The 25,821-nt window shown below is 35.4% G+C and overlaps 1 pseudogene; it reads right to left on the minus strand.

Moving 5' to 3' along the window:
- Positions 1-2,597: 2,597 nt before the first annotated feature.
- LOC133101812 (U6 spliceosomal RNA) lies at positions 2,598-2,693 on the minus strand (annotated as a pseudogene).
- Positions 2,694-25,821: the final 23,128 nt, after the last annotated feature.

The following is a 25,821-nucleotide window of genomic DNA, read 5'->3' on the forward strand; positions in this document are numbered from 1 at the left end:
GAAGGGGAACAGCAATGACAGCAGCAACAATAACCAACAGGGAAAAACTAAAAGAAGCAGCAATGGAAAGCATAGCATATAGAAAGCATAGCATATTTATGATAGTAGAAATAAGGCCAAATATAATCACAGTAAATATGAGTGATTGGACTTGTTAAAAACCAGAGGTTTTATACCTATTTAAAAAATAAAAGAGCCTTAAGCAATTTATGAGGTACCAAAAACATGAAGACATACAGAAATGTTGAATATAAAATGATCGAAAATAGTATGCCAGGAGAATACCAAAGAAAGTTGGTTTTGCTGGTAGATCAAAACCTATTTTGAGTTGTCTTACCATCTATTATCAATCAAATTTCTATCAATATAGACTATGAGGCAAAAAAGAAAATAACCTAGTAGGAAAAAAGTCACTATTTAATGATAAAAATAACAGTTTATAAGGAAAATGTAACATCTTGAATCTTTTCTTATCTAGAGGCATGACCTCAAAACATATAAAGCAGAAAGTCTAAAGAATTGTAAGTAGAAATTGAGAAACTCTTTTAAAAGATCCCAAATGCCACAACTAAGACCCAGCACAATCAAAATAAATAAATAAATATTAAAAATGAAAAAAGCTGATGGATCAAGCAAAAATCAATAAAGATAAAGAATATTAGGACAACATAAGCAATACGCTTGATCTAATAATCATATATAGACTCTTCTGGCCAACATTTAGAGAATACAGATTATTTCAAACATGGGTAAAACGTTTATAGAAATCAAGCAGCACAAAGCCATAAAGAAGATTTCAAAAAATATCAAACAATCCATGTCATAAAGAGCTCCTTTTCTGAACAAAATCAGAAATCTAAAGAAAAAGATGGCCCCAAATACTATGTGTTTGAAAACTAAATGGTTCATGGCTAAAATAAATCAAATTGGAAATTATATAACATTTATAAAGGAATAACAGTGAGAATAGTCTGGTGGTAAAACAGAACCAAGAGTGACATGTAAGGTCTAAATGCATAAATAAGAAAAAATAAAAACTAGTGAGCTAAAATTTCATTTTAAAATATTGAAAAAGTGCAACAGAATAAATCACAGAAATTAATAAAATAGAAAATAGAAACAAAAAGAAGGATCAAAAAAGCCAAAATCTGGTCCTTTGAAAAGACAGGGATATTTTATAAAATGAGAAGAATGATGCCAGTGTGCAATGAATGTTAACTAATAGCTGTAATCATTAAGAGAAGATTGCTACTGAACCATCATCTTAGTTTTCTGGGTTTATACCATGCAGTTAGTTTTTGCTGGTTCAAGTCCCTGGCATTTAACCACACAATAAAACAAAAAATCAGTCCATAAATGATAGCCTTTACAAATAATCATGAGTATATATTGTTGCTTGGTTTAATCGACTGCATAATGTTTTATAAAAATTACTTCATTTACTTGATAAACTGGAACGGCTATGGGGCTCGATTCCAGCCTAAAGGTACATTATATGCATCTATAAATACATAAGTAGGCAGTTCTTAAAGCCAAATTTGCTAGTGCTACATTGCAGGTCCAGCATCAGAAGTACTAAAGCATTTTCCTGCCAGACTTCCTTTATCAGCGTTATTACTAAGTGGAGAAGCTTGGCATTCAAATGTAGTCTCTATATGAAAATACGTAATGGAAAATTGATATCCTGGATATATCCTATATAATATCCTCTTACTATGTAAATCTTTCATAACTAAGGGTGTTTTCATTTTCTTAATATCTTGAGTATCTTAATATTTAAAAATCTTAATAACTTAGCTTAAAATCAATAATTTTGCCTGTAATTTTCAACACAATTTTATGTAAAACATATTTATTATCTACTTTTCAGGTCAGTGACTCATCTAAAAAGACTTTTAAATGAATCTAGCTTTGGGGAAGAAATGTGCTTATTTTTAAATAATAGGTTTTTGATTAGAGTTTTACAAGTTGGTTGGTTATTACAGATTACGTTCACATAAGGTATGTGAATTTCAATCTATGTGAACTTTACTCCAATCAAAGTACTGTGTTTCCTGGACTAAGAAGACTTTGCTTTTTGATCTTATACATGTATAAGGCTAGGTGTGTGTGATGTTAAATTTTAAAATTTGTGCAATTAAATTTTAAAATTTGAAATATTTTAAAAATATAGGAAATTACACAAAGTAATAAAACATACACTAGAAAATGACCATAAAGAATCCTCAATAGTTAACATTTTGTCATATTTGCTTTATCTTTTTATAATATAGTGACTAAAACATTAAGGATAAGTTGGAGTCTTTGTCCGCCCAATCTAGTCCCATTTCCTTCCCCTTTCCCTATAAATTCAATGTGTCTTTTCTTTCTTTCTTGTTTTAAATGTCTCTCTATATTTATTTCTCTGTATCTTAGACTGGAACACAAAGCTTTAATTTTAGTTTGAAGATAGGTGAAAATCACAACTTGGACTTGGTTCAAGGCTTTTATGTTGGTGTACCACAAACGCAGTTAATAAGCAGTGCTAAGGATATAAATGAGATAAGGATGCAGGTAGGTGAATTCATCTGCCCACTTCCTGCTTGTTTGTGTATCACAAAAAATTTGGTGGCTTCAACAGCTCCAGCAACTTAGCCAGGCTAATCTTCTCTGTATTGTTCCAATTTTAATATATGTGCTGCTGAAGCAAGCGCTCGATGTGTCTTTTCATTCAAATTTTATGCCTTTACACATATAAAAATATATTCAGATAAAATTTAGAGTATTGTTTTATGTTTTAGACTTTACTTAAATGAATTCATCCTGTATAAATTATACTGCAACTGCTTTTTTTTTTCTGACAGCATTGTTTTTTATAATCCACTAATTATGTATATATGTGTGTGTGTGTGTATATATATATATATATATATATATATATATATATATATATATATAAAATTAGTGGGTTGCTTTTACTTGCTGAATGATATTCTATCATTTAAACATACCATATTTTAGTTAGTTATTTTCCTTCCAATAGACATTTCAGTTTTGGTCAAAATTTTGCATATGTACCCTCTTATAAATGTGTGAGAGTTTCTCTAGAGTATGTACCTAGAAGTAGGAATGTTGACTTTTACAGTATGTTCATGTTAACCTCCATGTCCTTTATTTACTTTTTGCCAAAGTACTATACCTAAATAGTTAAAAATTCAGAGTATAGCATAAAAATTGTAGAGTATAGCATAAAAGTATAGCATAAAAATTGTAGTCCCATTTTCTACCTTCTCTCATTCTTCTCCCTGGAAGCCACCACTTCCAACTGTTTTAAAAGTTTATTCTGATATTTACCTCCATTTATATACAATACGTACGTACTGCCATCGCTTGATTATTAATCGTAAACATCTGTTGTCTTCTTGCTTTGGAACATAAAGACTTTAGCTCATTCATAGCTTCTTGTTCCTTCCTTCTATTTTTCTATATAATTTTGTATCTCAGTTTTTGCTTATTAAATCTCTAATTGTGTCAGCATCTTTTTTTTTTTTTCACACACACTGTATTTTATTTTTACAAGAGATAAATAGACTGACACCAAGCATTGTACATGGATGACCACAACAAAAGCAACAATGATTGCAATTACCAAACATGAAACACACTCATACTATGTCATAATATTGACATTCAGTCCAGTAATCCTCCACTGCAACAGCTCCTTTACTTTGCAGTGAAAATTGATTTGTATATTCTTTGCCTCTGAGTTCTTGTGGGATTTTTTCTTTTTTTAAATTCAACCAGAAAGTCACAAAAATTATACTCATCCTCATCAGTTCACTCAGTCCCATGTAATTAATTTTTTTTTTCATCTTGATCTTTTGTTAGCACTTTTATGAGCTCATCAGTTTTTCATTAGAGTTCTGAAAATGCTTATTCATTCAGTTCAGCAGTACAATCAGGTACCAGAAACCTGTACTTGTCAGAGTCTTTTCCATGAATTTCCTGAAGATGAAACCCTTTTATAGGAACATATTAACAAAAGCATCAGAGTACACCCAGAACTGTCTGTAAATGACAAAAGACTTAAAAATGACCACGGTTAAAGATTTGATGAAAGTTCATAATAATGCAGTTGACAAGAAAATTAGTTATTTCTGAGATATACATTTTAAAGTAATAACTAGGATTATGACTTATAACATTATACCAGAACATATAAGATTTTTAGAAATTTCATGTAATGTCTGAAACATTTATATTAACATATTTCCATACAAATAACCCAATGAAAGTTTAGTATTAGTTGTTTTGTTTGTTTGTTTATACTGCAGGTTCTTATTAGTCATCAATTTTATACACATCAGTGTATACATGTCAATCCCAATCGCCCAATTCAGCACACCACTATCCCCACCCCACCGCAGTTTTCCCCCCTTGGTGTCCACATGTCTGTTCTCTACATCTGTGTCTCAACTTCTGCCCTGCAAACCGGCTCATCTGTACCATTTTTCTAGGTTCCACATACATGCGTTAATATACAATATTTGTTTTTCTCTTTCTGACTTACTTCACTCTGTATGACAGTCTCTAGATTCATCCACGTCTCAACAAATGACTCAATTTCGTTCCTTCTTATGGCTGAGTAATATTCCATTGTATATATGTACCACAACTTCTTTATCCATTCATCTATCAGTGGGCTGTTAGGTTGCTTCCATGACCTGGCTATTGTAAATACTGCTGCAATGAACATTGGGGTGCATGTGTCTTTTTGAATTACGGTTTTCTCTGGGTATATGCCCAGTAGTGGGATTGCTGGGTCATATGGTAATTCTATTTTTAGTTTTTTAAGGAACCTCCATACCGTTCTTCATAGTGGCTGTATCAATTTACATTCCCACCAACAGTGCAAGAGGGTTCCCTTTTCTCCACACCCTCTCCAGCATTTGTTGTTTGTAGATTTTCTGATGATGCCCATTCTAATTGGTGTGAGGTGATACCTCATTGTAGTTTTGATTTGCATTTCTCTAATAATTAGTGATGTTGAGCATCTTTTCATGTGCTTCTTGGCCGTCTGTATGTCTTCTTTGGAGAAAGGTCTATTTAGGTCTTCTGCCCATTTTTGGATTGGGGTGTTTGTTTCTTTAATATTGAGCTGAATGAGCTGTTTATATATTTTGGAGATTAATCCTTTGTCCGTTGATTTGTTTGCAAATATTTTCTCCCATTCTGAGGGTTGTCTTTTCGTCTTGTTTATGGTTTCCTTTGCTGTGCAAAAGCTTTGAAGTTTCATTAGGTCCCATTTGTTTATTTTTGTTTTTATTTCCATTACTCTAGGAGGTGGATCAAAAAAGATCTTGCTGTGATTTATGTCAAAGAGTGTTCTTCCTATGTTTTCCTCTAAGAGTTTTATAGTGTCCAGTCTTACATTTAGGTCTGTAATCCATTTTGAGTTTACTTTTGTGTATGGTGTTAGGGAGTATTCTAATTTCATTCTTTTACATGTAGCTGTCCAGTTTTCCCAGCACCACTTATTGAAGAGACTGTCTTTTCTCCATCGTATATCTTTGCCTCCTTTGTCATAGATTAGTTGACCATAGGTGCGTGGGTTTATCTCTGGGCTTTCTATCTTGTTCCATTGATCTATGTTTCTGTTTTTGTGCCAGTACCATATTGTCTTGATTACTGTAGCTTTGTAGTATAGTCTGAAGTCAGGGAGTCTGATTCCTCCAGCTCCGTTTTTTTCCCTCAAGACTGCTTTGGCTATTCGGGGTCTTTTGTGTCTCCATACAAATTTTAAGATGATTTTTTCTAGCTCCGTAAAAAATGCCATTGGTAATTTGATAGGGATTGCATTGAATCTGTAGATTGCTTTGGGTAGTATAGTCATTTTCACAATGTTGATTCTTCCAAGCCAAGAACATGGTATATCTCTCCATCTGTTGGTATCATCTTTAATTTCTTTCATCAGTGTCTCATAGTTTTCTGCATACAGGTCTTTTGTCTCCCTAGGTAGGTTTATTCCTAGGTATTTTATTCTTTTTGTTGCAATGGTAAATGGGAGTGTTTCCATAATTTCTCTTTCAGATTTTTCATCATTAGTGTATAGGAATGCAAGAGATTTCTGTGCATTAATTTTGTATCCTGCAACTTTACCATATTCATTAATTAGCTCTAGCAGTTTTCTGGTGGCAGTTTTAGGATTCTCTATGTATAGTATCATGTCATCTGCAAACAGTGACAGTTTTACTTCTTATTTTCCAATTTGTATTCCTTTTATTTATTTTTCTTCTCTGATTGCCGTGGCTAGGACTTCCAGAACTATGTTGAATAATAGTGGTGAGAGTGGACATCCTTGTCTTGTTCCTGATCTTAGAGGAAATGCTTTCAGTTTTTCACCGTTGAGAATGATGTTTGCTGTGGGTTTGTCATATATGGCCTTTATTATGTTGAGGTAGGTTCCCTCTATGCCTACTTTCTGGAGAGTTTTTATCATAAATGGGTGTTGAATTTTGTCAAAAGCTTTTTCTGCATCTATTGAGATGATCATATGGTTTTTATTCTTCAATTTGTTAATATGGTGTATCACATTGATTGATTTGCGTATATTGAAGAATCCTTGCATCCCTGGGATAAATCCCACTTGATCATGGTGTATGATCCTTTTAATGTGTTGTTGGATTCTGTTTGCTAGTATTTTGTTGAGGATTTTTGCATCTATATTCATCAGTGATATTGGTCTGTAATTTTCTTTTTTTGTAGTGTCTTTGTCTGGTTTTGGTATCAGGGTGATGGTGGCCTCATAGAATGAGTTTGGGAGTGTTCCTTCCTCTGCAATTTTTTGGAAGAGTTTGAGAAGGATAGGTGTTAGCTCTTCTCTAAATGTTTGATAGAATTCACCTGTGAAGCCATCTGGTCCTGGACTTTTGTTTGTTAGAAGATTTTTAATCACAGTTTCAATTTCATTACTTGTGACTGGTCTGTTCATATTTTCTGCTTCTTCCTGGTTCAGTCTTGGAAGGTTATACCTTTCTAAGAATTTGTCCATTTCTTCCAGGTTGTCCATTTTATTGGCATAAAGTTGCTTGTAGTAGTCTCTTAGGATGCTTTGTATTTCTGCGGTGTCTGTTGTAACTTCTCCTTTTTCATTTCTGATTTTATTGATTTGAGTCCTCTCCCTCTTTTTCTTGATGAGTCTGGCTAATGGCTTATCAATTTTGTTTATCTTCTCAAAGAACCAGCTTTTAGTTTTATTGATCTTTGCTATTGTTTTCTTTGTTTCTATTTCATTTATTTCTGCTCTGATCTTTATGATTTCTTTCCTTCTGCTAACTTTGGGTTTTGTTTGTTCTTCTTTCTCTAGTTTCTTTAGGTGTAAGGTTAGATTGTTTACTTGAGATTTTTCTTGTTTCTTTAGGTAGGCTTGTATAGCTATAAACTTCCCTCTTAGAACTGCTTTTGCAGCATCCCATAGGTTTTGGGTTGTCGTGTTTTCATTGTCATTTGTCTCTAGGTATTTTTTGATTTCCTCTTTGATTTCTTCAGTAATCTCTTGGTTATTTAGTAACGTATTGTTTAGCCTCCATGTGTTTGTGTATTTTATGCTTTTTCCCCTGTAATTCATTTCTAATCTCATAGCGTTGTGGTCAGAAAAGATGCTTGATATGATTTCAATTTTCTTAAATTTACTGAGGCTTGATTTGTGACCCAAGATGTGATCTATCCTGGAGAATGTTCCGTGCGCACTTGAGAAGAACGTGTAATCTGCTGTTTTTGGATGGAATGTCCTATAAATATCAATTAAATCTATCTGGTCTATTTTGTCATTTAAAGCTTCTGTTTCCTTATTTATTTTCACTTTGGATGATCTGTCCATTGGTGTAAGTGAGGTGTTAAAGTCCCCCACTATTATTGTGTTACTATCAATTTCCTCTTTTATAGCTATTAGCAATTGCCTTATGTAATGAGGTGCTCCTATGTTGGGTGCATATATATTTATAATTGTTATATCTTCTTCTTGGATTGATCCCTTGATCATTATGTAGTGTCCTTCCTTGTCTCTTGTAACATTCTCTATTTTAAAGTCTATTTTATCTGATATGAGTATAGCTACTCCAGCTTTCTTTTGAATTCCATTTGCATGGAATATCTTTTTCCATCCCCTCACTTTCAGTCTGTATGTGTCCCTAGGTCTAAAGTGGGTCTCTTGTAGACAGCATATATGGGTCTTGTTTTTGTATCCATTCAGCAAGCCTGTGTCTTTTGGCTGGAGCATTTAATCCATTCACGTTTAAGGTAATTATCGATATGTATGTTCCTATGACCATTTTCTTAATTGTTTTGGGTTTGTTTTTGTAGGTCCTTTTCTTCTCTTGTGTTTCCCACTTAGAGAAGTTCCTTTAACATTTGTTGTAGAGCTGGTTTGGTGGTGCTGAATTCTCTTAGCTTTTGCTTGTCTGTAAAGCTTTTGATTTCTCCATCAAATCTAAATGAGATCCTTGCCGGGTAGAGTAATCTTGGTTGTAGGTTCTTCCCTTTCATCACTTGAAGTATATCATGCCACTCCCTTCTGGCTTGTAGAGTTTCTGCTGACAAATCAGCTGTTAACCTTATGGGAGTTCCCTTGTATGTTATTTGTCGTTTTTCCCTTGCTGCTTTCAATAATTTTTCTTTGTCTTTAATTTTTGCCACTTTGATTACTATGTGTCTCGGCGTGCTTCTCCTTGGGTTTATCCTGTATGGGACTCTCTGCGCTTCCTGGACTTGGGTGGCTATTTCCTTTCCCATGTTAGGGAAGTTTTCGACTATAATCTCTTCAAATATTTTCTCTGGTCCTTTCTCTCTCTCTTCTCCTTCTGGGACCCCTATAATGCGAATGTTGTTGCGTTTAATGTTGTCCCAGAGGTCTCTTAGGCTGTCTTCATTTCTTTTCATTCTTTTTTCTTTAGTCTGTTCCGCAGCAGTGAATTCCACCATTCTGTCTTCCAGGTCACTTATCCATTCTTCTGCCTCAGTTATTCTACTATTGATTCCTTCTAGTGTAGTTTTCATTTCAGTTATTGTATTGGTCATCTCTGTTTGTTTGTTCTTTAATTCTTCTAGGTCTTTGTTAATCATTTCTTGCATCTTCTCAATCTTTGCCTCCATTCTTATTCCAAGGTCCTGGATCATCTTCACTATCATTATTCTGAATTCTTTTTCTGGAAGGTTGCCTATCTCCACTTCATTTAGTTGTTTTTCTGGGGATTTTTCTTGTTCCTTCATCTGGTATATAGCCCTCTGCCTTTTCATCTTGTCTATCTTTCTGTAAATGTGGTTTCTGTTCCACAGGCTGCAGGACTGTAGTTTTTCTTGCTTCTGCTGTCTGCCCTCTGGTGGTTGAGGCTATCTAAGAGGCTTGATGGGAGGCTCTGGAGGTGGGTAGAGCTGACTGTTGCTGTGGCGGTCAGAGCTCTGTAAAACTTTAATCCACTTGACTGTTGCTGGGTGGGGCTGGGTTCCCTCCCTGTTGGTTGTTTTGCCTGAGGCAACCCAACACTGGAGCCTACCCGGGCTCTTTGGTGGGGCTAATGGCAGACTCTGGGAGGGCTCACGCCAAGGAGTACTTCCCAGAACCTCCGCTGCCAGTGTCCTTGTCCCCACGGTGAAACAGAGCCAGCCCCCGCCTCTGCAGGAGACCCCCCAACACCAGCAGTTATGTCTGGTTCAGTCTCCCCCAGGGTCACTGCTCCTTCCCCTGGGTCCCGATGCATACACTATTTTGTGTACGCCCTCCAAGAGTGGGTTCTCTGTTTCCCCTAGTCCTGTCGAAGTCCTGCAATCAATTCCCACTAGGCTTCGAAGTCTGATTCTCTATGAATTCCTCCTCCCGTTGCCGGACCCCCAGGTTGGGAAGCCTGACGTGGGGCTCAGAACTTTCACTCCAGTGGGTGGACTTCTGTGGTATAAGTGCTCGCCAGTCTGTGAGTCACCCACCCAGCGGTTATGGGATTTGATTTTACTCTGATTGCGCCCCTCCTACCGTCTCACTGTGGCTTCTCCTCTGTCCTTGGACGTGGGGTATCCTTCTTGGTGAAGTCCAGTGTCTTCCTGTCGATGATTGTCCAGCAGCCAGTTGTGATTCTGGTGCTCTCACAAGAGGGAGTGAGAGCACGTCCTTCTACTCCGCCATCTTGGTTAATCCTCTGTGTCAGCATCTTTTGACTATGTAAATATTCATCACTGTTGATCCAAGCATTAGACTATGCTTTTATTTCCTATCTTGTTCTTTTTTTCTGAAGTTGATAATTGCTTGATTTTTTAATCTTCATTCATTATTTTTCTTTGAAAATTTGAATAAAATTTTCCCATAGTTCCAAAACTGCCATAAAATATATCTCAATATAATTTTCATCAGGCCTAAACTTTAGGAAAATTTATTTGTTCTATTTCCCCCCCTGGAAACATCAACACTGGACATATCTGATGTCCTGACAATCTGAATTGGTTGCATTCTCAGCTTTGATGTTCACTGTTATCTTGGAACTTTCTTTCGTCACCATTTTTGGAATTTTGTTTGCTTTCCTTCTATCTTCTTTCTGGAGCCAAAAGGAGGAAAGAGGAGAAGGGTCCTACTGCGCAGTATGAACTCTTTTCACCACCTTTTCATCTATGCCTGGTCATCTTCAAACTGGGACCTCTCTGTATTTCCAGAGAACAAACACTTGTTTCCCTGCAGGGATTGGGGAAGTTGCCTGGCTTCTTTGAGGATGAGAACTTGGGAGTTTCATTACAAGCTGTACAGTCTTACAAGCAATCTCTGTGTTTTCAGCCCCTCTCTGCATCACTGCCTCCAACTCTTGAGCCATTCTAGGGTTCTGAGGGCTAAGGCAGCTTGCTTATCTTTGCTTCTCCCAGTTTAGGCAAAAATGTTGTGTTTCTGTTTCTTTTTCTTGTTGTTTGAGATAATTTCCAAATGGGGAAGCAGTCAGAAACGTCTTCTGTTCCTTCTACTATGGTTACTGCTTCTTCAGAGGGCGCAGAAGTTAGACTTCCACATACCCAATAACTATTGTGGCAGCAGTTGCTGGAACCAAATTAGGAACTCCACTGAGAGATCGGTAAATTAGACTGAAATTAACTGAAAGAACTAGATAAAACTTCTCTATCAGCCAGGATAAGGACTTAATGTTAGAAAATTAAATTGAGAGTAAAAAAAGAAAGGAAAGGGTAGCCCCTTTTCAAGGTGGCAAAGATATTTCTGAGTCCTCCTTTTGAAAATTCCTTCAAAACAAAGAGAAGAGAAAAATGAAACTCAGACTTTATCTCTGATGAAAATAGGAGACATTTGTATCTCTGAACCATCTTAAGTGTTTACAGGAGAAGTACCGATGTGAGGCAAGTTTGCTGCATGATCTGACCCCAATCTAACCTTACAAGATTATCTTTTATCACTTTCTTACATGTACCTCATGTTTAAACAAAAATGGGTCCTTCAGTTTCCCAGAATATATCTACCTTTCATATCTTCTTGTTATGCAGGACACATGCTATTCTCTCCTCATAAAATAATGGTGCTTAACGTTGGCTTGTGTGTGTGTCAGGAGAGGTGTTGAGAATTAAATATCCTCCTAGTGAGCTAGTATGCAGTTAAGATTAAAAACCACTGGTCTGGAATATCCTCACCACCCCTTTTCTCTTCTGCCCTCAGGCTTTTCTGTAGCAAAACTCTCCTCATTGTTTCTGGTCATCTCAAGGTCCACCTCAAACTCTTCCTGACCTTCCTCACCCTCCATTCCCCCATCCAGATATTATTTCTTCCCCCAGTGATCCTCTGTAGCTCTTTATTTGTACACTTCTTCTGGCACATATTATATTCTTGCACATGGAGGAATGACACTTGTTATTTGTTTTTGTCATCTTTAGACTGTAAATCTCTGAAACGATTGAGCCTCTATTCATTTTTACATCTTTCAAAGCATCTAGCACAGGGGATTTCATATAAGTGGGTACTCAATAAACATTTGTAACATTGAATAATTCACCTTTGATGAGGTGCGTTTTTTTTAACTGAGAAAACTGAGATTAGCAGTCTGTGGGATGTGAAAATAAGGGCATATTCAGTGGCAGGTCAGGATTAATGATTATTTCTTCCATGTTTGAGTGTATGGTTTAAATAACTAAAAGTCTGGCTAGCTATAATGTTTCTAACACAGAGATAAGTAATATACACATCTTCAAAGTTTTACCTAAGTTTACAATTTCTAATTTTCTATGTCAGAAAACAACTCTGAAAAGAGAGCCACCTTAATTATTGTATATTTCTAGGCCCAATAATTAGAGAGCCAATTAAGCAGTATTTGCTGACTAAAAAATTACAACATAGGAAACAGGAAATTATAGTGCAATATATCAAAGCAACAGTACTTATAAATTCAAATTGCTTGAGTCAGTCAGCCTTTACCTGGTGCGTTTTAGGTATTCATTGTTTGAAGGACTTAAATAATACAAGGTGAATTGATGTAAAAATCTGAAGATGGGGGTCAATGCTAAAGATCTGGGCGAGGGGAGAGTAATATACTGATGGTAGCTAAGGCCCAGAGAATAGATGGGATTGCTTCAGAAGAGTATGTCAAGAGAAAGATGTGGACCAAGAATGGCATTCTAAAACTCAATAACATTTAAGGGATGTCATAGGAAGAAGAATTTATGAAGGTGAATGAGGAGGATAGGTCAGACAGGAAAAGGAAAAGCAGGAGGGAGTCAAATTTCAGAAGCCAAGGGATTAGAGAATTCAAGGACCCGGGAGGACTTCTGGTTTGAAGATGGTGTCATATGTAGTTGGCATTTTCCTTTTCTCTTACTAAAAATCATCTGAAAGCAGCAAGGAGAATGAGAAAATAAAAGAACACAAACCAGGAGACAGCTAAAACCCCAATCCACCAGATAGGTGGAAATGATGATGAAAGCTTTAAAAATTAAGCAAAAGTAGTTGTAGGAGGAAGCAGAGAGAACACAACATTATCTTAGAATATCTTAGAGCCAGCAAAGTAAACTTCTCAAAGGCAATAAGCATAGCCTAGGGAACAAAATCTAAATATGTTGTTTGGGAATAGGGTGTATGTTGGTTGGATGAGACTACCTGTAGGATCAGTTGTTAGAAGTGGGATTGCTGGGTCAAAATGCAGGAACCTTGGAAGTTTTGTTAAATATTGCCAACTTGTCTTCTACAGATTTTAAACTCATTTACACACTAACCGGTAATGAATAAAAATGCCCACTTCTCTATGCTCTTGTCAAGAGTGTGATATTAAACTTTTGAATCTTTGCCAAAGTTATAGGTGAAAATTGATATTTCAGTGTATCTTTATATATGTTTCTCTTCCTGTGAGAAAGTTGGAGCATCTTTTCATGTGACCAAGAACCCATGAAATGTCTCTAGATTTTTCCACATTTTCCATATTTTTCTCTATAATGCTGATTTGGAGACACTTTTACTATATAAGGGAAATTAATCATTTGTCAGTGAATAAATTGCAGGTTATTTCCAGCTTTGCTCTTTTTAAAAAAACTTTAGTGGGTTTTCCATGTAATTGTTATAAAAATTAATTGTAGTCAAATAGTTTTTTCTTTTATGGCTTTTCGTTTGGAAGCATACTTAGAAAGAATTTCCTTATTTCAGGATCGTAAATTTTTTTCACATGGTTTCTTCTAGCTCCTTTATAATCTATTAATATTTGAGTCTTTGATCAATCTGGAATTTTTCTTATTTTAAAGTGGGAAATATGAATCAAATTTTGTTATTTTCCATAAGGCTACTCCAATAGCGTTTATTAAGTAATCATCTTTCTCTTAATCACTTAAAACATTTACCTTTATTTTTCTTTGTCCACTCTGTGTGGCTTGTGGGGATCTCAGTTCCCCAACCAGGGACTGAACCTGGGCCACGGCAGTGAAAGAGCCGAATCCTAACCACTGGACCACCAGGGAACTCCCCTTCATGACTCAAAACATTTAAATTTTCATTTTATTTTATCTGTTTCTGGACACTCTAGTCTATTTCTTCTATGTGTTGGTTTATTATTATGCTATACCACACTGTTTTCATTAACTGGTTGGCTACTTTTTTAAATACTCTTTTTCAGAAATGTATTGGCTATTACTTATTTTTTAAACTTAAATTTTTGTTTAAAAATTGTGGTAAAAGGTACATAACATAAAAATCACTATTCTGACCATTTTTAAGTGTATAATATAGTGAAGCTAAGCACATTTCCATTGCTGTGCAACCATCAACACCATCCACCTCCAGGAGTCTTCCCAAACTGAAACTTTGTACTCATTAAACAATAACTCTCCATTCCTCCCTTCTCTCAGTTGCTGGCAATCATGATTCTACTTTCTGTCTCTATAATTTGACTACTCTAAGTATCACATGTAGGTGGAATCATAAAATATTTGTCTTTTTGTTTCTGGCTTATTTCACTTAGCGTAATGCCCTTAAGATTCAAACATTTTGTAGCATGTGTCAGAATTTCTTTCCTTTTTAAAGGCTGAGTAATATATAATGATACATTATTATTGTCATATATATCCATCTGTTCCGTTCATCTGTTGATGGACACTTGGGTTGCTTTTACCTTTTGGCTATTGTGAATAATGCTGCATGAACATGGGTGTACAAATACCTGTCTGAGTCCCCGCTTTCATCTCTGTTGGGTATATACCCAGTAGTGGAATTACTAAATCGTATGGTAACTCTATTTCATCTTTTTGAGGAACAACTATACTGTTTTTGACAGTGGCTGCATCATTTTGCATTCCCTTTTCACTCTGTTGATAGTGTCCTTTGCTCCACAAATTTTACAGTTTTGATGAAGTCCACTTTATCTTTTTTTTTTTTCTTTTGTTACCTGTGTTTTTGGTGTCATATCCAAGAAATCATTGTCAAATCCAACGTCATGAAGGTTTCCCCCTATGTTTTCTTCTAAAGATTTTATAGTTTTAGCTCTTTCGCTTGGGTCTTAATCCATTTTGAGTTAGTTTTTGTATGTGGTGTTAAGGTGAGAGTCCAACTTTTTGTGTGTGGATATCCAGTTCTTCCAATACCACTTGTTGAAAAGACTGTCTTTTCCTGATTATGGTCTTGGTACCCTTGTCAAAAAGCATTTGATCACATATTATTTGTTTATGTTTTATATATAAAATTTAGAATCAGCTTGCTAATGGAAGAATCCTGTTAGTATTTTTTTAAATTGAGGTATAATTGACATACAACATTATTTTAGTTTCAGATGTACAACATAATTGTTTATTTGTATATATTGCAAAATGATCAGCACAATAATTCTAGTCAACATTCGTCAACCGTATATAGTTATAGAATTTTTTTCTTGTAGTGAGAACTTTTAAGATTAACTCTCTCAGCAACTTTCAAATTGCAATACAATATTATTAACTATAGTCACCATGTTGTACAGTACATCCCGTGACTTAATTTGTTTTATAATTGAAAGTTTGTACCTTTGACTCCCTTCACTCATTTTGCCCACTCCCCATCCCCCACCTCTGTCAGCCATCTTTTCTGTGTAGCTGTCCTGTTAATATTCTTATTGGGATTGCACTGAATTTATAGATTAATTTAAGGAGAATTTATATCTTAATAATGTTGAGTCTTTCTAACCAAGAATATGGTATGCTTCTTCATTTGTTTAAGTCTTCTTTTGTGTCCTTTAATATTATTTTAAAAGTCTTTATATAAATGTCACATACTTTTTACTTAATAAAATCTTAGCTGTTTTATCCTTTTTTTATTGTTATTATAAGTGAGATTCTTTCTTAATATTTTTAAACCAATCACAGTATGTATATATGAATTCTTCTGTTTTCAGTTCATGGAGAAAATATGAATATATATGTTAATTTCATGGTGAAATGCGTGGGTCACAACTTTTACTTATCCTTCAGCAATATTTTCTGGAGAATGTTCTTCATAAGCTTTCCATATTTATTTGCTCTGGTAGAATCTTTGTACAGGTCTTGTGCTGGTTCTTTATTGATTACTCATTTTGAAGGAAGTAAGTTTTTGCTGGACGAGGTACGTGTGGGTGGCTCATGTTGGGAAGGAGCCAGAGCCGTGTTGAGGCTAGCTGGAATTTCCTTATGATCTAGAATTTGTGTGTGTGTGTGTGTGCGCGTGTGTGTGTTTTAAAGCCTTTACTTCTCCCCAGTCAATGGAGATAGGCATGCATGTATATCCAATGGAATAGAGGTTTTCACAATGCAATGTGTCTCTTCACCCTTCTGTCACAGACACAGACCACTTCCTAATATGTCTTGCTTGTTTTAACCCTTATTTAGCCCCACTCCATCTTTTTATTGGACTTAAACTCTTTGTTTAACATGGTTTAGGAATCTTTACTTGGGAAGTCTCCAACTTAGGGATTTGTAAGAGTTTTTATATATTTTGGATAATAGCTCTTTGTTGCTTATATGTGTTGAAAATATATTCTCTCATCTTGCTATACTATTAAAAATATTTTCAGTAATTTCCAAATCTTTTAAAAGATAGCATAGGTAACTTCTGGTTATAATATATAATAGCAATACATGTATATCATAGAAAATTGGAAAATACAGAGAAGTATAATAAAGAAAATAAAAATGACCTATATTTTAACTACTCAGAGATGATTACTTTTTAAAATATTTTGTTTCATTTCTTCCAGGCATCTCTCTTTCTCTTTCTTTTTAAAAAATAGACTTTAGTTTTTAGAGTAGTGTTAGGTTTACAGCAAGATTGAATGGAAGGTACAGAGATTTCCCATATACTCCCTACTCCTACACATACATAGCTTCCCCCACTATCAACATTCCTTACCAGAGTGGTACATTTGTTACAACCTTCATTGACACATCATTATTATCCAAAGTTCATAGTTCAAAGTAGGATCCACTCTTGGTTTTGCATATTCTATGGGTTTTGACAAATGTATAATGACATGTATTCACCATTATAGTATCATACAGACTAGTAGCACTGGCCTAAAAATCCTTTGTGCTTTGTCTATTTATCCCTCCCCCCAAGAATCCTTGGCAACCATGGATCTTTGTACCGTCTATATAGTTTTGCCTTTTCCAGAATATCATATAGTTGGAATCGTATAGTATTTGGCCTTTTCAGATTGGCTTCTTTCACTTAATAATATGCATTTAAGCTTCTTCCATCCATTTTCACAGCTTGGCAACTCATTTCCTTTTAGCACTGAATAATATTCCATTATCTGGATGGACGACAGTTTTTCCTTTCACCTACAGAAGAATATCTTCATTTCTCCCAAATTTTGGCAGTTATGAATAAAGCTACTATAAACATCTGCAGGTTTTTGTGTGGACATAGGTTTTCAACTCGTTTGAGTAAATATCAAGGAGCATGATTGCTGGATCACATGTTAAGAGAATATTTAGTTCTATAAGAAATGGCCAGACTGTCTTCCAAAGTGGTTGTACCATTTTGTATTCCCACCAGCAATGAGTGAGAGTTCCTGTTGCTTCACATCCTCATTGGCATTTGGTGGTGTTAGTGTTTTGGACCTGTCATTCTATTAAGTGTGTAGCAGTGTCTCATTGCTGTTTTAATCAAATATTTTTCAAAATCTTTTGGTTCTTATGTTTAGTTTCTCAATTTGTTAAATTGTATTTTCTTCCTTTTCACTAATTGGCTTAATTTTGTAATTTCTTTTCAAAATAATTATTAGTGTTTTTCTTTATTGTATTTATTTTTCCTCGTAGTTTATTTGCACTGCTTACTTTCACATGACTTATACTTTGTTCTAGTTCTTTTTTTTTCGTTCCAGTAGTTTGTTTCTGTCTCTCATTAGGTTCTGCCTTTAGTAAAGGCATTCTCAAGTTTTTTGAAATGACACTTCAGTAATTTAGCTGTTTAATAATACTCCATAATTTTGTTTTAGATTTTTTCACTTTCTGAAACTTAACAAGTATTTTCTGTTTCCATCTCACATTCTCTTTGATCGCTAGATTAAAAAAAATTCCCAAATCCATAGGTTAGCTTGTTGAGTAAACCCTGTTACAGAATGAGATTTTGTGTTGTGTTTTAAAGTTAATATGTTAGAATAATTTAACTTAGCAAGTTATTCAAGGAGGAAGACTCACTGATACAGTTCTAATTTAATAGAAGGAGGCAGTTTTATGTACAGGGTAGGTGGGTCATTTATAATAAGAACAGTAAGGTTATATTTAGTGATTTAATTGTCGTAAGTTTAGTGAACAAATTCAACCCCTTATGACAAATATTGCTTACAACTTTAAGTGAAAAACATTTTTGTTAGCAAATAAATCTCTTATAAAAAATATATGTCTTTTCAAAGTTTCAAGTCAACAGTCCTAAAAATTTTACTATTAGAACTAACTTCTGAATATTTTAGAATAACTCTGTCCTTGGTATACAGAAATTCAGGTTTATATTGGTTTAGACTAAGTGTAGATTTAGTTTATTTTGTGGTTACTGTTTGTAGATATTCTCTAGTCCTCTCTTGTATCTACCAATGTTTTGCATTCCCCAAAGCACTTGTGTTAGCAACGTCTTCAAGTTTTCTATTAAATACAAGTAAAATTGTGACCTGAGGTTTCACTTGAATTTTAACTAAACCTAATTCTTCATTTCACACTTCAAATAACCAAATTAATTTCTTTTAGGTCTATATTTGAACTCCTATAAATCAACCAAGTTTTTGTTTTTAGAGCTGGAGTGTATTTTTATTCATCGATTTACAGAGATATAATATTAATAAGAGGGACTTTTAAATTGGGTCTTTTCAAAAATATTTTTCCAAAAAATGTTTTCTTTTGCTATACTCACCTTGACATATTCATTAATAAAATATTATTTTGTCCTCATCTTTTCTCATGTAGTCCAAATCACAGTTTTCATATACTGCCATTTTAATCTCATCATTTCAAATCCAAAATGCCAAAATGTCTAGCTACTTTGCAAGTATGATATTATTGAATGTCCTATGTAAATGTGTAACTGCTTGAAAAAAAATGTCCTTCAGGATATCTTTGGTAAATAGATGATATCTACTCTGATTATTATTGCTTTATTGATGTTGTGACTTGCAGTGAGGTATCAACAAAATGTAAAAGAGAAGGAAAATAAGTGGCTAGGAATAACATTATATCTAATAATACTTGAAATATCTATTTGGCTTATAGATTTAAGAGTGTACGTAAAGATAATACTACTATATTATAGAAATAGATCAGTGCTTGACATATTATAGGTGTTAAATAAATATTTATTAAGTGAATGAGTAAAATTCAGTATTTTCACAGGAGGTAAAAACAAGTACAGTTTGGGTTGAAATGTTTAGTTTCTTTGCTGAATGGCAAATGGTAGTGTTTTTCTGGGATAATATTATCCTCCACTTTAGTAACTGGGAAGTGAAAGGCTACACAACTGACTACATAGCTTTTCAAGGAATGGAGAAGATGTGTTTATCAAACATGAGGAGGGGAGTCTCTTCTACCTTTCCTTTACCTCCCTCTCTTCCTTTCTCCCACTCTTTTTCTTTATAAATTAGAAATCAATTCAATTCAGATTTATTTAGAAAAATCCGGAAGTAAAGCTTCTTTATTCCCCTTCCTCACTTTCACCTAACTGAGTAGAATTTTGGTACGTGTATCTTAGGTAAGTTTTCCTGGGGAAAAGATTCTTAGATGCACATTTGTTTGCCAGAAATTTATTGTAGAATGTCCTTGGGATCGATATCCATGGGGGATCAAAGGAAGTAAGAATGGCAAGAGGGAGGACTTGAGCTGTGATTCAGTTGTGACAATGGCCTCAGCCATCTCAAGGGGAACTCTGGAACTAGTATGGCCCTTCAGAGGTGTTCCACTTTGAAGGAAGTGCTGAGCTTTTATACCCTTGTATCTGGATTAGACATTGGAGGTAGGTGGAACCCAGGGAAGAGGTTTGATCTTGGCCAGATGGCTCTCTTGAACTGACTTAGGGGAGGTCTGGCAGAACCCACCCTATAATGAGCAGGTCTGGCCCACTGGTCACTTGATCTCCCATGGTCAGGCCTCTGTCTCTACCAAGGTCCAGTAGCATTCCAGAGACCTTTTATAATTTTTTAAAATGCTGTATAACTCACTACTACAGATGGCATAGTTTGATCAGAACCCTAAGGATGTACATTGTGATTTCACTTTGGGAGCTTGTCATAAACTCCACATGATATCTTTTCCCATCACTGATACCTTGAATACTGAAGGATCTGCCAAATCATATGGTCCAAGCACTCAACCTGGACCTGCTGCAAGTCTCTTTCCCGCTTTGAGTCTCACTCACACTTTCGTGGCACCTGTTAAGCGCATCAGAGCAGTATTTACTAGTGTGTAATATGTTACTTCCAGAACCAAAACACAAATACAGGGCATTATGCTTCCTTCTTTGTGCAGGGAGAGACAAGATGCAATAATTTGTTCCTTAGTTTAGAAAGAATGTCATGACTTGTCCCAGAGCACTGGACTCCTACATATTACTTATATGGAATTTCCCTGAACTTTCATATAGTTTAACTCCCACTTTTTAAATTTATTTATTTATTTATTTATTTAACATCTTTATTGGAGTATAATAACTCCCACTTTTTGGAACACATATGTTATACCAAGGCCTATTATATGTATGCAACATTTTTTTTTTTTGTATGCAACTTCTTGCTTACCCAGTCTGATTAGCAAGGTACCATCAATAAAGTGAACCAATGCCATGTCTTGCCAAATGACCGGTTCAGATCTTTATGACTATATTATGTCAGAGGGCAAAAGAATTAATCTAGTTCTTGTTAAGACTGTAAATATATACACATATTTGCTTCAAGTGAATTCAAATGATTTCTCATCTTTCCAGTAGGGATGGAAAATGACATACATGTTCATCAGATCAATGATAGTATACCATGCACCCAAGGCCATGGTAATCTGTTCTAGCAAAGAGGTCACATCTGGCATAGCAACTGCAATTGGGGTTGCTTTCTAATTGAGATTGCCTTACTTTCCTGTCATTCTCCAGGATACATCTTTTTTTTTTTTTTTTTTTGGTAAGGTCCAGGCTGGTTAATGAAATGGGGATATGATGAGAACCAGCAACCATGCATCCTGAAGGTCTTTAATGGTGGCACTAGTCTCTGCTACTCCCCTCAACTCCCAACCAGGGATAAAATACTTAAAAAAACTATAATCTTGATGAAGGTGGTTTGAAGCTGCATAGGTCTTATCCCACAGTCCAAGGAACCAATATGGAGGTTCTGCTAATTACCAAATATGTTCATAATAATTATGCCTTTAGGAACAGGAGAGGGGACAAATAGGCACTGGAGCGCTCTGTGGACCCACTGTTAGCAGAGGAATTTGACAGGACTGGATTTATTACTTCACCCCCATATTCTGGTACTCTAACAGGGGGAACATGATGATGTTTCAGTGTCAACTCAAACCCTGTGTCCAAAAGCCCTTGAAATGTTTGGGTATTTTCTTCGTTGACTAAATGGTCTTAGGTCAGGTCCCTTTGGGGAAGAAGGGTTGAGAAAATTGTTAACTTATTCACTTGCCATGGTGATACAGGTCCTTGGGACTCGCTCTTTCAATGGGTGAAACTTGCCAGTCTTCATAATTATATGTTTATTTAAAGCTCACCACAATCCCTGTAATTAAAATAGCTGATATTATATAGGTGCCCTGTCTCAACAGATAAGGTTCAGGGAATTTAGATCACACAAACAGTAAGTTGCAAAACCTATGTTTGTACCAATATCTTTTTTGTTTGTGAAACAGTGTTTTTTTTCTTAAGCCAAATACTATCCTGGAGAGGCTGTGGCTACAATAAATTTACCCAGAGTAAGATTATATTCAGATAATTCTTTGTATCTGAAAAGCAAAGCTGAAAGGCAAAAGAATAGGTGAAAATGTCAGTACTTCCTAGGCTGTGGTATGTGCTGGTAAATTTGTCATTCTTCTATCCTATAAAGTGAAATGAAAAAATCCTAACCTTTTTTCACTTCAGGATATTCCCACTGTTAGGGCAACTACTGAGAAGGGAAAACTTGAATGACCTAGGTATAGTATAACAGTGATTGTTTTGGTGACTGAATATCAGCATGCAATTAATAAATACTTTATGAAAAAATGACTTATCAATACTTAGAAAGTTTCAGTGTCCTATGTGAATATGCAAAGGTATCTTATGCAGAAATGATTTAGCTTTCTAGTAATCTCTCTTAGATGTGTTCCACAACTTCCTTCCTTTTCTAGACATGCCCCCTTTTTGCCTTGAATCAGGAGAATGAGTCTCAGCATTGCTGAAGGAGTATGAGTGAACATTCTTGTCTTGTTCCTGATCTTAAAGGCTTTTAACTTTTCACCATTGAGTATGATGTTGTCTGTGGGCTTGTCACATATGGTCTTTATTATGTTGAGGTACATTCCATTTATACCTAATTTGTTGAGAGTTTTTATCATGAAAGAATGCTGACTTTTGTCAAATGCTTTTTCTGCTTCTATTGAGGTGATCGTATAATTTTTATCCTGTATTCTGTTAATACGATGCATCATATTCATTGATATGCTTATGTTGTGCCATCCTTGCATCTCAGGGATAAATCCACCTTGATTATGGTCTATGATCCTTTTAATATGCTGTTGAATTTGGTTTGCTTGGTGTTTTTTTCGTTGGGGACTTTTGCATCTATATTTATCAGGGATATTGACCTGTAATTTCTTTTCTTGTAGTGTCTTTGTCTGGTTTTGGTATCAGGGTAATGCTGGCCTCTTAAAATGAATTTGAAGTGTTTCCTCCTCTTCAATTTTTTGGAGAGATTTTGAGAAGAATTGGTATTAATTCTTCTTTAATGTTTGGTAGAATTCACTAGTGAAGCCATCTTTTCTTTGTTCTTAGCTGCCCCCAGGTGTTCTAACTATGGTAGTTGCCTCAGCACACTGAATGAATGAAGTGAGACAGAAGTAAATCTCTTGGACAGTTCCCTGGAAGGCTGCAGATGCTGGATGGGCACGTCACTCATTCTTTCCCCTGAGGAAGAAATTGCAGGCTGAGTGATCTCAGCCCTGAACTGGATGGCTTGAGGGAGGGGCTGACATGAATAAAGTGAAACCATTTTATTTTCTTGATTTTGTGCTCTTTTGGGGTGTTGCAAATTCTTAATTGGATTCTGGAAGCCTTATGAAGGTATTTTGGCCCAAGTATTGTTGTTTTATCGATGTCTCTGTCGGGGGGACAAGAGGTGAGACTTTCTTTCCACCATCTTGTTGATGTCACTCATATGTCTAAGTCAGCCCTTCTTAACCGGGGGTTCCTGGGTGGTTCACGGGATCACCGGGCTCCTTGAAACAGTTTATTAAATTTTAGAAGTATGTTCTTTCATCAGGTTCTTATTCATTCCCCCAAGGGTTAAGAGTCCAAAGGGTGCTTACATTCTGGTAGTGGTATCAACTGGGAACTTGATTCAGAATCTCTTCGTTTAATGTTTTTTTTTCTGAATTTTTTATTTTGGTACACAGGTCTGGGAACCTAATTTCCATTTTAATCATTGTTTCCATGGGATGGGGACATTCTGAATTTCAAATAACATATAAAGTCTTGAAAGACATCCCATTGTAAGTTGAAGCTACCTGGAGTTGAGATAAAGAATAACTGATTTTAAAGGATTTCAGAGACTGATAGCATTTTTTTTCTCTGGCTTGGATTATAAATTCTAAAAGACCAGACGATGTATATTTAAAAAGCCCCATACTACACAAAGGAGTACCTAATAGCAACTTGTATTTTTAATAATAATTAAACAAATTGAACTTAAATTGTTCAAGTATTCATACTGAAAACTATGCAGATTGTTTATAAACAGATTATAACCAGGGATTTCTCCTCTGAATTCTAAGTATGACTTAGAACTCTTCTATTCTTTCTCTTGTTGGGAAGGGGGAAATATCGCCCTCTATCTCTCTTGAGTTCTTGTGGCTGGACTAATAATAAAATGGACACAAGACAGATTAACAGGAGAAAAAGAAACACATTTTAATTCGTGTGTATGGAGGTCTCATAAAAATGGGACCTAAGAAGTTGACAAAGCAGGAAGCTTTTATACTTTTTAGACAAAGAAACAATACATTTGTGAAGAATGGGACAGGACAAAGAACTGTAGCCTTTGGGTACTTAATTAGTGAAGATTCTAAACCGAGTTTGGGCTTGGGGTAGTAAATTAAAGAAGTAACAAGGTTTGTTTACACAGGCTTCTTGGTCCTGAATTCCCTTCTCTGGTGATAAGAGTGTCCTTCTACTTCCAGATGCAGGGAGTGCACCTTTCACATGAGAGATTTATTTTCTGCTTGGGGAGACAGAGAGGAGGGTTAAATCATCCCTCTTGTATCGGCTCTTTCTTAAGTAACTTTAATTCAAAATAATTAATATGCCATTGAGGCACATTTTGGGGCAGTCTGCCCTGGGCTCCAAGAGTTCCCTGCTCTGAAACTTCCCTGGAAGTTTCACATATTAAAAGTTGAGCTGGTATATTTTTCCATCTCATTGAACCAGTCTCTTAGTCTTGACAATAGGCCAGTTCACTTAGACTCATTTGAGTAGGTGGGTTCCAAAAGTTAAACCTATGGTTCAAGCAATCGTGTATTTAACAAGTGTGTCAATGGAAACAAAAGAAAAACAGAGGTTAATGATTGGAGCAGATTATAAACCAGTTTCTGAGCCCAGAGTCCAGTCAGTCAAGAAGATTTCTAGATATTAGGGTTGAAGCATCTTTTACAGTTTGAAATGCCTCTGATGATGTCATCAGTAAACTTTCTGAATGGCTCCTGCAGCAACAGGCATGAAGATTGTGACAATTTCTCTGAAGTTTATATCAAGTCACCTAGCTTCAGTTTGCAGGCCTTCAGGGAAAAGGGCAGTTTTAATTCTCAATGATTTCAAATGAAAAGGTTAGGAGAAATTTGGAAATGTTAGTTTGGAGAGTCATAGCCAGATGTTAGAGGAAACTAGAATAATTCAGGATCCAGTTCAGTTTACAGGTAAATAACAAAAACCTCAAAGACAGTAGTTAACAGAACTAGAATCTGGTATCTATAGTATGTATTACAGTTTCTACTGAAACATATTTTTTTCTCTCTACAATTACCCCCATTTTTACCAAAGATAGCCAAATTAAGATTAATTTATTTGCAAAGTAAGTCTAGTTTCAATAAACTTGGCCTAGTTATTCATATAACTACAGCAAGAATAGTGATTGGACCATATAGGCTTTTTAAAATCTGCTTTGTCAGAACTTTAGAAGGAATCTCAAATTGAACTTTTAATAGCCTCTCAAAACTAAGAAGCCAAGCCAAACATCAATATTTGCCATCAGACGTTGTTTGCAGTAGGTATAGATTTGGGTTAATTCCTCTCTTCTCAAGGTCCCCCAAATGTTTTGAGGATTCTGTACCTGTCAGGAAGTGAAATTTCTTACTCACCTGGAAAGACTGCTGGGAACCCTGTAAACAAAGCACCAGGCTGTTTTTCCAAGGGGCTTTATTGGCTCCATAAAGTCAACCTTAGTTCCTTAAAGCTGTCTGGTCATATCTGAGTCTAGGCATGTATCTCTCAAATATGACATTCCAGTCAAAGCTTTGGTAATATAATCAATGGTTCCAGTTGTGTCCTGTTATAAGGACAACAGATTCTTATTGAACATATGCAAATAACTATATTGTCAAGAAAATAAGAATACTCACTGACAGTTTCTGAATTCTGGAGGGATCAAATAGAGAAAAACAGAT

Source organism: Eubalaena glacialis, chromosome 11, assembly GCF_028564815.1.
Source record: "Eubalaena glacialis isolate mEubGla1 chromosome 11, mEubGla1.1.hap2.+ XY, whole genome shotgun sequence".
NCBI lineage: Eukaryota > Metazoa > Chordata > Mammalia > Artiodactyla > Balaenidae > Eubalaena > Eubalaena glacialis.